The sequence below is a fragment of the Ahaetulla prasina genome, chromosome 2 (genome assembly GCF_028640845.1).
Source record: "Ahaetulla prasina isolate Xishuangbanna chromosome 2, ASM2864084v1, whole genome shotgun sequence".
Taxonomy (NCBI): Eukaryota; Metazoa; Chordata; class Lepidosauria; order Squamata; family Colubridae; genus Ahaetulla; species Ahaetulla prasina.
Window position 1 is genome coordinate 108,141,061 of NC_080540.1, and position 17,313 is coordinate 108,158,373.

Below are 17,313 nucleotides of genomic sequence, written 5' to 3' on the forward strand. Positions count from 1 at the left end.
ACAGCACCTGGATGAAGATGTCTATCTAGACCCGTTCCAGTCCGGCTTCCGACCCGGATACAGCACGGAGACAGCTTTGGTCGCATTGGTGGATGATCTCTGGAGGGCCAGGGACAGGGGATATTCCTCTGCCCTGGTCCTATTAGACCTCTCAGCGGCGTTCGATACCATCGATCATGGTATCCTGCTGCGCCGGTTGGGGGGATTGGGAGTGGGAGGCACCGTATATCGGTGGTTCTCCTCCTATCTCTCCGACCGGTCACAGACGGTGTTGACGGGGGGGCAGAGGTCGACCGCGAGGGGCCTCACTTGTGGGGTCCCACAGGGGTCGATTCTCTCGCCCCTGCTGTTCAACATCTACATGAAGCCGTTGGGTGAGATCATCAGTGGTTTCGGGGTGAGATACCAGCAGTAAGCTGACGACACCCAGCTGTACTTTTCCACCCCGGACCACCCCAATGAAGTTGTTGAAGTGCTGTCCCGGTGTTTGGAAGCTGTATGGGTCTGGATGGGGAGAAACAGGCTCAAGCTTAATCCCTCCAAGACGGAGTGGCTGTGGATGCCGGCACCCCGATTCAGTCAGCTGCAGCCGCGGCTGGCTGTTGGAGGCGAGCTACTGGCCCCAAAGGATACGGTGCGCAACTTGGGCGTCCTCCTGGATGATCGGCTGTCGTTTGAAGACCATTTGACGGCCGTCTCCAGGAGGGCCTTCCACCAGGTTCGCCTGGTTCGGCAGTTGCGCCCCTTCCTTGATCGGGATGCCTTATGCACAGTCACTCATGCGCTCGTTACCTCTCGCTTGGATTACTGTAATGCTCTCTACATGGGGCTCCCCTTGAAGTGCGCTCGGAGGCTTCAGTTAGTCCAGAATGCAGCTGCGCGGGTTATAGAGGGAGCTACGCGTAGCTCCCATGTAACACCGCTCCTGCGCAGACTGCACTGGCTGCCTGTGGCCTTCCGGGTGCACTTTAAGGTGTTGGTTATGACCTTTAAAGCGCTCCATGGCTTAGGGCCTGGGTACTTACGGGACCGCCTGCTGTTACCACACGCCTCCCACCGACCCGTACGCTCCCACAGAGAGGGACTTCTCAGGGTGCCGTCCGCCAAACAATGTCGGCTGGCGGCCCCCAGGGGAAGGGCCTTCTCTGTGGGGGCTCCCACACTCTGGAACGAGCTTCCCCCGGGTTTACGCCAAATACCTGACCTTCGGACATTTCGTCGCGAACTCAAGACTCATCTTTTTATCCGCGCGGGGCTGGCTTAAATTGGGATTTTAATGTTAAATCTATTAATTTTAAATGGGGTTTTAGTTTGGTAAATTTTAATCACTGGGCTAATTTAAATAAGTTTTTTAAATCGTATTTTAAACTTGTATATTGTATTGTCGGTTTTATTATGCCTGTACACCGCCCTGAGTCCTTCGGGAGAAGGGCGGTATAAAAATAAAATAAAATAAAATAAATAAATAAATAAATAAATAAATTCTATCTTCTGCCTCCATTCAATATACCACATTGGCATTTAGTTTGGAGATTCTCACAATTTGGTAGATTGGAGGGAATCATTTGTTTTTCATTTATGTATAGGTATTTATAAAACTGCCCAACTTATGAAAACTCTAGGCAGCATATAAACACACCTCCTGGGTCCAATCAGATAATACTACTTTAAATATGGGACCTGGGGCATGCCAGCCTATTGGGGCTTATTGGACAGACAGAAACCATAGGAGATAGTCACTCCCTTCAATAATGAGACCCTATGCCAGGAAGGGCCTTATAAGTAACAACCAGGTCATTAAACAATACTGATAACTAATACAGCTTGTGCCGCAGAGATACATCCATAACTGCCGCTTTGTGGATGAGCTGAAGCGTCTTTGTTGCCTGTAGAGTCCAATCCCTTGTAGACTTCACTTGAGTTGCTTCAAAGGGAAAGTTCTACCAGTGATATCCTTTCATTACTCAATAAACCATGCCGTTTATAATATTAAAAAACATTTAAAAAATCAAATATATGACATAATATCATAATGTCCATTCATGACTTTTGTAAATTCATTGCGTGCAGTTAATAATAGCCATATAACTTTCAGGACATTTAGCTTTATGCAATTTTCACCAGACAAGTTCATGTTTCTTACTTCTGTGGTCACAGTGTAGAAATTTACAAATGCCATCAGAGGAAGTGTATGTCTAGTTCTACTAGGTTCCCGTTCTGTAATAAAGAGAGTTTCTATCTTTGCTATATCATTTTCCCCTTCTACTTATGTAAATTTAACAACCAAAGATTTTTCTGAAAAAACTCCCAGATATATACTACTAGGAATTCTGGTAGATAATCTAATGTTTTCTTTCAGGCATAGAAACCTGGTGCTGGTATAAATGGGCAGTGAGATGACTTGGAAATTCATTATCATTATCTTTTCACACATCATTCTGAGGTTGCTAATAAAGAGAAGACAGTCCTCAGTAGAGCTGTCTGTTATGTCCTGTGCTGGAGGTGGCGTCCCCTAGTGGGGGAGATGGTTCCTTGTTATATTCTGATTGGCTCCCGCTTTGACAGCTGATTATAAAAAGAGCTGTCAAAGCGGGCGCGTTCGTTCTGTTGTTGTTGTCAGTCTCTGTGAGTGAATTGAGTTAAAATAAACGTTGCGTGTTGAACATCTGTGGCGCCTTAGTCATGACAGAATCCACAAGAATATAATACGGTCCTTTTAAAATACAAAAAGAGATGCTTGTTATAGGTGGCAAATGTGATCCCCTCAAATTAGTTTACATAACATAGTACTTTCTAAAGTAAAGAACACACTACAGCCAATTTTCCGTAGAGAAAATATATCAACAAAAAGAAATGGATTTTAGGGATTGGCTGATCATTTGTGGAAGCATTCATTCCCTTAGGTCAGCAGTCTCCAACTTTGCTGGCTCTATAGACCACCAGCACTGGCAGCAGCTGAGGCAGAAGGGATGTGCCTCTGCCATTTGCACATATAGAGCTTCATACGCTTGTGCACTTGCCCACCAATTACACAGACCAGTTCACAATGGGCCGCAGACCAGTACTGGACCACAAACCGGCAGTTGGGGATCCCTGGCTTCAGTAATTTTACCTAGTGATGGGATTCAGCTGGTTAACACTGGTTTGGATGAACCAGTTGTTAAATTACACACACACACACACACACACACACACACACACACACACACACGCTCTATCAAAATGGATCCTGGGTGCTGCACTGCAACGGAGAAATGGGCAACGGAGCAGCCAGCGCAAGGGAAGCAGAAGGCCGCTTTCCCTCTTTCTTCTCCCTGCTTCTCCTCCTTCCTTTGTGCTGGATGCTCCATTGTCCATTTCTCCATTGGAGCACAGTGCAGCACCCAGGATCCACTTTGATAGTGGGGTGGGAGGTGTAATAATTTGCCTGGCCAAACTAACCCCGCAGTCTCCCCTACATTGGCCCCAGCTTCGATCATGCTGCCAACTCAATTCCTTGCCCCTCTCACTTTTGCCTACAGACTGACCAACACACCCCGCACCCAGCTCCATGGGGAGGGGGGGACCCCTCCTTCCACTTCCGCCCAATTCTTCACTTTCCTGTGCGAAATCTCAGGAGCATCAACTCCTTGTCTCTATGGTAACCTCCCTCCTTGTTCCTCAGAAACCTCACCTCTTAAAGGAGCCATCCAGAAGGCTGAAACAGCCATAAGACCAATGTGCAGACAAGCACCCTTGGAAAGTTTTGGCAAAGGTGGAGATTTAACAACCGGTTCGGCCAGGGTCAGGTTAGCCGTCATGGGAGGCTCATCCCACATGTGCGGCGGAGCTGGAAGACAGGGATTGGCCATGCCTCCCATGATGGTCAACTTGAACCTGGGCAAACCGGTTGTTAAATTATTTGAATCCCACCACTGATTTCACCCCATTTTACTTACTGAAGAAAATACAAGATTGTCAGCTCATTCTTGTAACACAACTTTTAGTTGTTTAAATTCTTATCTAGCTCTTTTACTTATTTAAGTTTTTATCTAGCTTATTTTCAGAAAGTAGAGCAAGTTACAGCATTACAGTAAATATAGGAAAATAAAACATGTATCTCCTGTCTGCATCTACCTTTTGTCTTTTTGACTAATCTTGTTAGAGCAGTGAATGTTTCAAACATGATTTAGAAACTGTGCTTTGGAATTAGTGGAAGCATGAGCACAGGTCATTTTTAAAACAGATATGTCCTGTTGAAAGCTTCCATGTGAGCTTAAAAATAGACTTGACTACTTTAGTGAGTGGCATTGAAGATAAAGTGGCATTCATATATCAACTCCTTAAAGCAAACAAGTGCTTTTTCAGAATTATGGAGAAAAATGCAACTACTTAAAATAGCCACATTGAAGTAAGAAAAATGTGCAATGTATTTAGCAATAAGTCTCCCAATCACTTCTAAAACACTAAAATATGTTACATCATTGAACAATGAATTTAAAATGTTTGATTGCCTAATTTAGGGTTTTTTCTTTTATAACCATAAATTTCCCGTTTAACTGTTACTTGCATCATAGTATATAATAATATAATACATCATAATGAACAGGCATTACAATAGATATTAATCAAAACCATGTGCTATATTAATTTCTCACTTCTGAGATAATTTTCTTACACAAGATCCTGCAGCTTTGTAGAGCATTGTTGTATACTTTAGAAATAAATAACATTTGGGAAGTTTTCTTTTCCTTATTGCACTGGGAATATTTGCATAGATAGTAGATATGGGTCAAATGAAAAACTTCCTTTCTGAGCTGAAAAAGGGAAAAGTTGAAGGTTTAATGTGATTAATTTATATACAAATTAGTTCTACATTTAAAGGTAGTGTTTGGTACTGCTGTTATTAAGGATTTTATTTTTTTATCTCCATAACTGTGCAATTGTATGATCTTCATTGGTTCACTGGTGACTGTGCTTATGAAAATGACTACTTTGCTATTTATTGCAAATTACATCATAGATGAAGACACAAAACTATTGAGGCAATTATCTCCTAATCAGCTAACAAATCCATGATTCCAGTTACTCGAAAATTAACTTTGCTTCCTTATCTAGCTCATGGTGCCCATCTGCCTGCTTCTCTTTTGATATTTGTATACATTATAGCTACCCATCGGGCATCTATAATGCATTTTATCTGGTGTAAGAAAAGCATTGTTTTCACCCAGGTATTTCAGCTTATCTGCTCTTTAGTTATTAAGTTTTTTTAAAAAAAATAGTTATGTTACCTTTATAATTGGTTATTTATTAGTATAATCACTTCTATATTGATTTTCAAGGAGACAGAGTAGTTTATAAAGAGATATTGCACTGACTGGTCTCTTGGTGGGATGAGCGCATATAAATTTAATAAATACATAAAATAAAATAATTTTTAAAAGCATGAAGGATGGTGCCATTCTTGATGTTGCAACACTAAGGTGCTATTTAAACAGATTTTACTGATGGATTTATTAGTAGTACCCAGTAAGTGGGTGTGTTATGCAAGTTGAAACAGACATACAAAATGTCAGTTTATAGATAGGTGAAAGTTCACATGAATGACTTCCTTCTAAATAATTTTCAAGGCAGACTCCCTTCCAAATAGAGAGTAAACAGCAGTTCTCAAGAAGCGTCATTTACAAGAAAATCATTAAGGTAGTGATAACCTGAGGCTTCTGTGGCTTGAATCCAATGTTCTCCTGTGCGCAGCTTAGAGAGTCCAAGCAATGGGTGATAACTGTTAGATTTGGGCAATAACGAGGCAGGAGACCAGATGAGTGACAACAGCTCTTTAGTTTATAGTGAACCCAGCAGCGAACAACAGAAAAACCCCTCTTTATATACAGTTCAGTCGGAGGCAGCGGCCAATCAGCAACGTGCTATTTCCCGCTCTAATTTCCCTCCAAAACTCTTAAAGATACATTACACTCCTTCCCTCCCAGAAAACATCTTACCCCTATTTGCATCAAATTAACATCTTATTTTTCTACGTAGTCACGCAAGTAGACTGGGCATCTCCTAACTCTTTCAGACCTGCGCAATTCATTCTCTGGGAGTGAGTCGAGCTGGCCGGAGGGACTGTTTGTTCCTCTCAGCTCCTCCTCTAGGCCATCCGGCCCTGGATTATTTGCAGAATCGTCCCTGCTTTCTTCAGGAGGGACCGGTTGGTGTCGCTGGACCTCATCGAACTCAGATAAGTCCCGCGTTTGCCCCGGGTTTGAGTCAGCTGTGGATTCAAACATTGGATAGTCAGGGCCTGTTTCTGGACTTTTGGTTGTTCTTTTTCTTAATTGGTCTATGTGGCGCTTCCAAACCCGGCCATCCTCTATCTCTACCCGATACGATTTGGGTCCGGTTGTTTCAAGGATTGTCCCCTTTACCCAATTTGGGCCTTCTCCGTAATTGTGTGTCCATACTGGACTTCCCACTTGTTTTACCGTTTGTCCCTTTGTACCCGTCTGGGGTGTAGTTTGGGTTTAACCGGTCTAATGGGCACCTAAGCTTCCTGCCCATCAATAGCTCTGCTGGGCTGCGGCCAGTTGCTACACAGGAGGTTCTGTGTTGTACTGCTAGGAAGGTGTCAATTTTTAATTGCCAATCGCCTGGCCTGATTCTGGACAATGCTTCCTTTGCACTCCGTACGAAACGTTCTGCAAGGCCGTTCGTCGCAGGGTGGAACGGCGCCGAGAGGACATGCCGGATGCCCTCTTCTGCCAAGTACCCCTCAAACAGTGTCGCTGTGAATTGAGGGCCGTTGTCGGAAACTAGGGTGTCGGGAAACCCGTGGGTTACAAATAGGCGCCGCAGGACTGAGATTACGGCCTCGGCTGTCATGGATCTCATAAGAATGATTTCCAGCCATTTGGAATAGGCATCGACTACCACTAGGAATGTTTGCCCATGGAAGGGGCCAGAAAAATCGATGTGGATCCTAGACCATGGGCCCTGGGGTCTCTCCCACTCCCGAGTTGGGGCCGTTGATGGTAGTGGTCTGGACTCCTGGCAGGCTTGGCATTTTCCTACCCTGTCACTAATCTCCGTGTCCATCAAGGGCCACCACACATAGCTCCTTGCTAAACCCTTCATTCTCACGATCCCAGGGTGGCCCTCGTGCAGGAGTTCCAAAACTTTTTTCTGCAATTTCTCCGGGATCACCACTCTATCCCCCCAGAGCAGACACCCTCCTTGAGCCGACAACTCCCCGCGTTTCTTTACATATTCCTTAAACCGCTCGCCCGGCGCAGCGGGCCATCCTCTTTGCACCCAACCAATTACAGTTCTTATTGTAATGTCCTTGTAAGAAGCCCGAGCCACCTCCTTGGAAGTGACTGGACCCGAGTCCAAAGAGTCAATTAGCAGGATGGGTGTGCCCGGAGTGGGGTCTTCGATAGTCTCTGGTAGAGGGCATCTGCTCAAAGCATCTGCATGCCCTAATTCTTTTCCTGGCCGATGCAACAATTTGTAAGAATACGCAGCCAGAAAGATAGTCCATCGGGTCAGTCTAGGCGAAAGTGCTACGGGCGTTGGGCGGTCGCCTGCCAACAGGCCCAGTAGGGGTCTATGGTCTGTGACGATTTCGAAATCACGGCCAAATACATATTCATGGAACTTCTTTACCCCGGAAACTATGGCCAAGGCTTCTCTATCTAGCTGACTATAGTTTCTTTCAGCCGATGACATTGTTCGGGAGTAAAATGCTATAGGGGCTTCTGTGCCATTTGGCAACCTGTGGCTGAGCACAGCCCCACCCGTAGGGAGATGCATCACAAACTAACACCAATGGCAGCGTGCCATTGTATTGAATCAGTAGGCTATCGCTAGACAGAAGGTTTTTTACTGCTTCGAATGCCCTAGCTTCCGCCTTTCCCCAAGACCACACAGCTGTCTTCGTTAGTAATTTGTGTAGCGGTTCGGCTATAGTGCCTTATTTTTAAAAATACCGCGTAAAAATTGACCAGACCTAAGAACGCCTGTAACTCCGTTTTGTTTTGGGGAGCTGGGGCCTTCCTGATTGCCCTAACCTTGCTCTCAGTGGGGTGGATTCCTTCCTTGTCTATCCGATAGCCCAGGAATTCCACGGATCCTACCCCGATCTGGCATTTATTCAGTTTGACTTTGAGACCGGCGGACTGGAAAATGCCCAAAACTTTTCTCAGCCGTACCCCTAAGTCTTCTAGATTGTCGGCGGATACCAGTACGTCATCAAAGTACGGTACCACCCCGGGGAGTCCCTGCAATAGCCGCTCCATTAGGTTCTGAAATAACCCTGGAGCCACACTAACCCCAAACTGTAACCGGGTGCATTTAAAAGCACCCCTGTGCGTTACGATTGTTTGTGCTTCGGCCGTGTTGCTATCTACGGGTAACTGCTGATAGGCTTGGGCCAAATCTAGCTTGGCGAAGACCTGGCCTTGCCCCAAAGAGTGCAGTAAGTGTTGTACTACTGGGACGGGGTAGGCACTCTTCTGCAACGCTTTATTAAGCGTTGCCTTGTAGTCAGCACAAATCCGGACCGACCCGTCCGGTTTGATTGGGGTGACTATGGGTGTCTCCCACTTTGCATGGTCAACTGGCACTAGTATTCCCTGGCTTACTAGTTTGTCCAGCTCCCGGTCAATTTTGGGCTTTAGGGCGAACGGAACCCTCCTAGCCTTTAACTGGATAGGGGCAACCTGTGGGTCAAGGTTAAAGGAGATTGGGGTCCCCTCGTACTTGCCCAAACAGTCTTTGAAGACGTCCCCGAACTCTTTCATTAGTGCGTCCTTTAGGTCAACGTCGTTCCGGAAGACTCCGGTCACTCCCATGCCCAATGCCCGGAACCAGTCCAGTCCCAACAAGCTCGGCAAGGTTCCGTCGACCACGGTGATGGGCAGGGTCTTGTTGTGTTGTCCATACTTGACTTGGACGGACGTTACCCCTCGGACGGGGATGCGATTTCCTTGGTAATCTTGTACCCTTAGTTTCTGTGGTTGCAGCTTGCGCTCTGCGACGGCCGGCAAACGTTTCACGAGAGTGTCCCAGGACATGATCGTGATCGATGAACCGGTGTCCACTTCCATTCGGCACGGCACCCCTTCAATGTGCGTTTTAGTAAAAATCTTTTTTTCAAGGCTGCTTGGCCTACTCTCACGGCAGTCTGATTAAGTTTCGCGCCTTTTTTGAATCGACCAATCACGGGCCTCTTCGTCGTTCCCGCGCTCTGATTGGTCGGTTTGAATTTTTGGCGGGAAGGTTGGGGCGCTCGACAGGCCTGCGCTATGTGCCCCTTCCTTTCGCACCGCCGACAAGTCGCATCCTTAAACTTGCAGTCTTGTCGTTTGTGTTGTCCCCCGCAACTCGCGCATTCGCCCCGGTCTTCTTTCTCTGGCCTCCCGGTGTGGAAGACTTCTTCCTCTTCCTCGCCTTCCTCCTCGGCCTGGACTTCCTCATTGTGGACCGGGGTTGTTTCGCCCAGTCCTGGCGCGATGGGCGTTTGCAGGGTTCCGGCCGGTGGGGTGGACATCTCAGGAGCCCTGGCCTCGCCCAAGGCGACTGCCAGTGTTAGGTTGCTTCTGGACAGCAGCCGCCGTCGCAATCGGATGTCTCTGACGCCGCAAATGAGTTGGTCGAGTAATGCGTCTTCCAAGTCTCGATATTCGCAATGGTTGGCGGCTTTTCTCAGCGCTGCCATGTACACGCGAATCGATTCGCCCTCTCGTTGCATCCGTTGCCGCAATTCGAACCTTTGAACAAATTTTGAGGGCGTCGGTGCGTAGTGAGCCCGAAGGGCGGTCTGCAGGGTTTGCCACGGTACCGACTGTACCGGCGTTGGCTCCGAAAGCGACTCTGCGGTGTCGAAAACTTCCGAACCGCAGTGGCTTAGGAAGTACGCTCTCTTCCTGTTGTCGGAGACCCCCTGGAGTTCGTTTGCTTCGAGGAAACACTCGAAACGAGCCATGTATGACCCCCATTTTTCTTTGGCTGGGTCGAATGGCGCTGGCGGTGTGTAGCTGGACATCGCTGCTATCCGCCCTTATTTTGCTGGGTTCGCGTATTCCTGGTTAGCTCAGCTCTTTCCTGGCGCTCTTTTGCCTCGAGATCCCACCTTCGTCGCCAGTGTTAGATTCGGGCAATAACGAGGCAGGAGACCAGATGAGTGACAACAGCTCTTTAGTTTATAGTGAACCCAGCAGCGAACAACAGAAAAACCCCTCTTTATATACAGTTCAGTCGGAGGCAGCGGCCAATCAGCAACGTGCTATTTCCCGCTCTAATTTCCCTCCAAAACTCTTAAAGATACATTACAATAATTTATTTATTTATTTATTTATTTATTATTTAAATTTGTATACCGCCCTTCTCCCGAAGGACTCAGGGCGGTTCACAGCCAAGTAAAAATACAATACTATAAATACAAATTAAAATACAGTTAAAAAACTTATTAAATTGGCCACAATTAAAATTTAAAACTAAAACCCATTAAAACCCATAAACTTAAAACACTAACCCAGTCCAGCGCAGATGAATAAGTAGGTTTTAAGCTCGCGGCGAAAGGTTCGGAGGTCCGGAAGTTGACGAAGTCCTGGGGGGAGTTCGTTCCAGAGGCGGAGCCCCACAGAGAAGGCCCTTCCCCTGGGTGTCACCAGACGACACTGTCGCGCCGATGGCACCCTGAGGAGTCCCTCTCTGTGAGAGCGCACGGGTCGGTGAGAGGTATTCGGTAGCAGCAGGCGGTCCCGTAAATAACCTTGTCCAATTGGCCAGAGACTGGGTTGTAGTTTGTTTAGACATGCCTTCTCCTTCCTGTTTAACTCCAGTTTGTTAACTGAGTTGGCCTAGAGAGACTTATTCTGATTATCTCCATTGCTTGGACTTTCTTTTACAATGCATAGAAGAGTTTTATATGTCAAAAGGTTTTGTTTCTGCTGGGAAGCAATTTCTGGCACTGTGCCCAGCCAAGCACCGCTCAGTTTAGCCGCGGGGCTCCATGGTGGTGAATTTTACTGCAGAGAGGCCTGTGCGGTGTATGGAGCCTTCAATCTCTTCCTTCATTCCGGAGGCTATAGTAATATAGTATTATATATAGTACTTTAGTATATAGTATAGTAAGTTTTGGCATCAGATTAGCATGGGGAGAACCGTGGTGCTGGCTCTGTGCTCCTTTATTGGGCAAGGATCTGTGGTGTCAGATTCCAGATCCCTGGGCAGGCTGTGGTAGTTTATTTCACACTTACAAGCTGTAGGCTTGCACCATTTTGTTCCCCCCCCCTGCAGCCTTTATTCTAATCCACTTTAAAGCCATGATGTCAGCTTGGCGTGCCTGAAGCCCTAAAGCTGTCCCCGTACTGGTGTTTTCGTATATCAGGGAGGTGATTTCAAAAGCAATTGGCAGCAATTAATAGAGATAATTCAAGGAGGGATTTTGCTGCTATTTCACAGCTACCTCATGTTTCTGAAAATGGTGTCTTGCAGTAGATCTTCTTCTCGCACCTCTACTCCCCCTCCCTCAGGCATCATGCCTCAAATCTGCATGTGCCCATCAGACCGTCCCACAGGAGATTCCTCAGGTTCTCCTATGTGGGACTACATTACCAATACAAAACTGTGCCCTTTGGACTATTGTCCGCCCCCAGAGTCACAAAACTTCTAGACATGGTAGCTGCTCACTTGTGGAAAAAACCCATTCATTTGTTATGTAATTTTGAATATGAAAACATTTTGGTTCTGTCTTCATTCCCTCAGCAGGCAAGTCTAGATCTCTAGATCATAGTTCAAACCCACCGAGACCATGAATTGACCTTGAATTGGGAAAAAAGTCACATGATACCCTCCACCAACCTGGTCCATCTGGGAGCAAGGATCGATACTCAGGCCAGCTTCGTCTTCCTCTCCCAGGAGCATCGCTCCAGCATCCACACAACCATCAGGCAAGTCAGAATCCTCAAAAGGGTACCATTGATGCTCCTTTCCCAATTGTTAGGCAAAATGATTTCCTACCTGCAGATTGTACCTTGGGCGAGGTTGCATTCCTGACCTCTTTAATGGTTTCTATGACCAAGTCAATGGGCAGGCCTCAGCAACTCCCCCAAACAGATCAGAGTTCCCTTCAAGGTAATCAGATCCTTGGAGTAGCGGACATCAGCAGCCATAGAGCAGGGGTGTTCCTTCAAAGAGCACCCCCGCCTAACCCTGACCACAGATGCCAGCCTTTTTGGATGGGGTACTCATCTACAATCTCGAGGGACCCAGGGTCTATGGTCTCCAAATGACCTCCTCAAAGACATCAACTGGCTGGAGCTGAGAGCCGCTTATCTGGCTCTCTGCCACTTCCAAGATCAATTGTCAGGGCATCATGTGCTTTTACTGATGGACAATCAGCACACGTGAACCATCAGGTGGGCACCCGCTCCAGGGTACTGATTCATGAGGCTGCTGTGATAGGTCTATGGGTGTACAAACACGCTGGGGTCTCCAACATCCAAGCAGATTGGTTGAGCAGAATGACCATTGATCAGGCAGAATGGAAGCTTCATCCAGATCTGTTCCTACAGCTGCCAACCAAATTCGGCCCACCCCAAGTAGACCTTTTTGCCAGCCCAGTGAACTGCACAACTTCCACAATTCTACACCAGATTCCAATCCCCAGGAGCCGAAGGGATGGATGCCCTCCATTGTCCATGGCCCCAGGGACTATTGTACACATTTCCCCCAATCCACTAATACATCAGGAAGATCCTGGAGAAAGGTGCAGAAGTTCTCCTCATAGCTCCTCACTGGCCCAGAGGGATCTGGTTTGCGGACCTATTGACCCTATCAATATCATCTTCCTGGAGATGATCTCCCTCAGCCAGGGGGCCATGCTACACCCAGAACCTCAATGGTTTCAGCTGGTTCTCTAGCACTTGAGAGGGAGATCCTGAAAAAGGACTGATTCTCTAAGAAGGTAATCTCTACCATCCTTGCTTCCCGACGTCTGTTGACAACCTGCATATACAACGCCACGTGGAATTCTTTTTGCTGCTGGTGCACTAGAAAGGTGCTGGCCCAACATCAGCCTCTTTACCTCAGGTATTAGATTTCCTGCAGGAAGGGTTAGAGGCAGGATTAGCAGTTAATACCCTATATAGAAAAGTAGCCACTTTGGCAACTATTCTGTCCTGTGAAGAGAGAATCCTCTCTCAACACCTGAGGATTCATAGCCTTTTAAAAGGGCTTCCAATCTGTGACCTCTGCCTGTTCACAGATACCCGTCTTGGGATCTGTCTCTAGTCATACAGGCACTCATATCCTCTCTGTTCGAGCCGTTGAGTTCTGCCAGCCTCAGGTTTCTGACCTTTAAGGTCATCTTTCTCATTACCATCACTTCTGCTCAAAGGATCTCGGAACTGGCGGCTCTCTCAGTATGGAAGTATTATCCATCCTGAGAGTCATCCTTTGACTGGACCCGAAATTTGTGCCAAAAATCAACTCCTGGTTCCACCGGGCCCAAGAGGTCATCTTACCAGATTTTTGTCCAAATCCTAAACATCCCAGAAAACGCCAGTGGCACACCTTGTACACAGGGCCCTGTGCATATAAATCACCAGGATGGCACCGTTCTGGAAAACAGAGGTGTTATTTGTCTCTTTTCAGCCCAATTCTCTGGGCCTGAAGGTGTCTCCATCCACCATTGATTGCTGGTTCAAGGCCTGTATTTCTATGGCTTACCATCATCAGGGTCGACCTATTCCGGCCCACATTATGGCCCATTCTACTAGAAGTGCAGCCACAACAGCGGCCTGGGTCACTCAAGCCTCTATACTAGAGATTTGCAGGGCAGCTACTTGGGCTTCGCCTTCTCCCTTCATTAGAAACTACAGACTCATGTTTGCCTCAGCAGAGGCGGCCTTTGGGAGATGGGTCTTGCAGCAGGTTGTTCCAGTTGACAGGACCCTGGAGGTTTCTACTCCCCACCCTAGGGATAGTTAGCTTGGGCATATCCCATTGCTTGGATTCTCTAAGCAGCACACAGAAGAAGGAATGTTCTACTTACCTGAATGTTTGTTCTATGTGCGCTGCATGAGAGTCCAACCCTTCCCTATTTTTCTAATGGGTCCAGGATGTTTTTTTATCATTACAGGTTATGTCTTGTCCATATCCAGACTATCATTAGCAAACTGGAGCTAAACAGGAAGGAGAAGGCATATCTAAGCAAATTACAGAACATTTGAAAGATATTTATGTGGATGACTTTTGAAAATCCTGAGGCATAACAAGTGGTTGATCATTGCTGAAGATCAGAGTGCTGGCCAAATAAATCTTGATGTATTCAAGCAAGGCAGATTCTTTTTTTCTGAAAATGAATTTTTTTGTTTGTTCAGAAAGCAATTTCTACCCCATTCTCTTTAACTATGGATAATACCACAAATCTAGTTCTTTCCCCACTCCATGTTCATATTTGTTTTTCTAGTCTTATTGTATGTATACTTCAGTGACATTGTGATATTTCTTACAGAAAAGTCCAAGAAGGCTCCCTTTTATCCAATTCTTGATCAGAACAGGAAACCAAGCTATTACGATTGCATAACTGCTATACGTTCTCAGTGTGGTTCAGGGGAGATAATGAGATCATCTTTCTAAAGAACATCTGTCTCCTGTGGAAACATCTGAAATTACTGATGACTTAGTTCAGAACAGAACAAGGAAATCCCATCTGATGATTACTATCTCCTCCATAATGCAATAGGTAAGATCCCAAAATTCATCCAAATGTATTCAGTCATAAAACTAAAAGAGAAAGTGTTTAAGGCTTTACCTCAGGAATACTAGCAGCTTGTTTGTTGTGTTCAAACTAAACACCTGCCTCTTTTGATGATGTTGCATATTAGGGGATGCAAAACATTAAAGATCAAGTCTTCCCAGTTTTCCTCCACACCAATGGTATAAAACAGGAGATTTTTTTGTTATTTGGAGAGGAGTGTTAAAAGTTTTGCCAATGATAGTTTTGTTACTTTTCCTTCAGTTCCCTTAACTATAAGATGCCAGACTCGGTCAAGAAGCATTGTTCCCAACTTTATCTGACTGCCAATATCACACAAATTTCACTGGCTTCGTAGCGTCACTGTTAAAGCAGATCAAACCATGAGTAACACTTCTATTCACAGCTCTTAAAGATAAAAATAATGCAGCAATAAAAAGTGCAGTCTTTGAACTGGCGTCTCATGGAACAGGCAGTGGAAATAAAGCATATGTACCACTGTGATTAGTTGAATGGCAAATCTTCCAAGTTCATTTTCCCCCCAGTTTCTTATTTTTGTGAATTTGATTCTTCAGACTTGGCAGCTATTTGTTAAAGTTTACATTGAAATAAAATTCTTTGCATTGTCTCTAATATGATGCTTTTTGCACATATTTTTTCCTGGGTATCTCTGTGTACATAGATAAATTGCACTGGAAATTCTTTAACCAGTCATCTTCAATTTTCTGAGTCCATCTTAAAACCAGATGGAAAAGGGCATGAATGAGCCATTCTATATTATGAAAACATGTAGAACACTATATAAACCTGTTTAAATGAAACATTAATTTCATCGCAGATACAATAGTATGACTATTTATTATTTACTCAGGATAAGATCAACCAATAACACCTGAGAATAAGAGCTGCTTAGTTCAGTCTTGTAAGGCAGTTGGCATTTATCACAAGTTGAACCTCCTCATTATTATGCCAAGTTAGGGATATGTTCCTTGAAATGTCTTAGCTTTCTTTTTTTTTCCAGTATCAGGGTTCCGAGTAACACACCCAACAAAATCTAACTCCAAGGCTTGAGTTTCCTCAAAGCTAATTTTTATTAGACATGTCATATTGGCACACTTGGGAAAACCCAAATCTGAGAGCTTCCGGGTTTTCCTCACCCCAAAAAATGTTCAAGTCCTTGCCCATCATCCACATGTCCATCACACAAACCAATCAGGTACCCTCCAGAACAGAAGATACCTCCTCATTCTTCTCAGCACAGCTGCAGGGCACAACGGCCTTGAATTTCTGGAAAGAATGCTATTTTGACTAGATATCATCTTCTCTCCATACAATTCCCTTCCCATTTTCCCACAGTAGAATTTGAGGCAGGCCTGAAGACTCAAAGGTAAAAGATAATTTCCAGGTCTGACATCCAGATCAAATCTGAATCCAAGCTGATTTATAATAAACATGGTTAATTCATCTCTTACGGTTTCTTGTAAATGAACATCTGGTGCCAGCAGAAACACTGAATTCCTGTGTAGGATCGATAATGTGCTAGATATCCAGAGATGGCCAAACAAATCAAATAAACAATTTATGTCTTCTGTATCAGTGGTTCTCAATCTTTTCTTTACCACGGACCTCCTTTAAATACCTTTTGTGGCCATGGACCATGGCCAGAGACTCCCAATGCTTAAGATTTAAATCTGCAATAAAAAATATAATCCATTTAAACAATGGCAGAAGGATATGTCCAGGTTTATATGGAAAGGGAAAAAAACAACCAAGAATTAGATACAAGCTATTGCAAGATACTAAGGAAAAAGGGAGTTTGGGTTTACCAGACTTGAAATTGTATTTCGAGGCATGCTGTCTGGCCTGGTTAAAAGAGTGGGTGAACTTTCAGAACAAGAAGTTACTTGAATTAGAGGGCCATGAATTAAGGTTTGGATGGCACAGTTATCCATGGTATATTTATTTATGTATTTATGTACTTATATATTTATTTATGTATTTATTTATGTATTTATTTATGTATTTATTTATTTATTTACTTATTTATTATTATTATTATTATTTATTAGATTTCTATACCGCCCTTCTCCCGAAGGACTCAGGGCGGTTTACAGCCAAATAAAACACAAACAATATACAATTAAGAACAAAATTAAAAAACTTATTATACAATTGGCCGAAATTATAAAAACATTTAAAATCTAAAAACCCATTAAAATTCATCTAGAAATTTAGAAATTTAAAAAATTTAACAAAAAACTTAGGCCAGCCCCACGCGAGTAAATAAATACGTTTTCAACTCGCGGCGAAAGGTCCGAAGATCAGGTATTTGGCGCAAGCCAGGGGGAAGTTCGTTCCAGAGGGTAGGAGCCCCCACAGAGAAGGATCTTCCCCTGGGGGCTGCCAGCCGGCATTGTTTGGCGGACGGCACCCTGAGAAGTCCCTCTCTTTGTGAGCGTATGGGTCGGTGGGAGGCATGGGGTAACAGTAGGCGGTCCCGTAAGTACCCAGGCCCCAAGCCATGGAGCGCTTTAAAGGTAGTAACCAGAACCTTAAAGTGCACCCGAAAGACC

The 17,313-nt window shown here is 45.1% G+C and overlaps 1 protein-coding gene across 2 annotated transcripts in view; it reads right to left on the reverse strand.

The window, feature by feature from the left end:
• Positions 1-17,313, reverse strand: part of LOC131191152 (interleukin-12 subunit beta-like) — a 102,797-nt gene that overhangs the window by 52,642 nt on the left and 32,842 nt on the right. The window contains exon 1 of one of the 2 annotated variants that reach the window (XM_058168988.1): positions 13,506-13,579. The exons of the other annotated variant lie outside the window; for it this stretch is intronic. The gene's annotated coding sequence lies outside the window, so the exon portion shown is untranslated. Of the gene's footprint in view, positions 1-13,505; positions 13,580-17,313 lie in introns of those variants that run through there. 2 annotated transcript variants of the gene reach the window in all.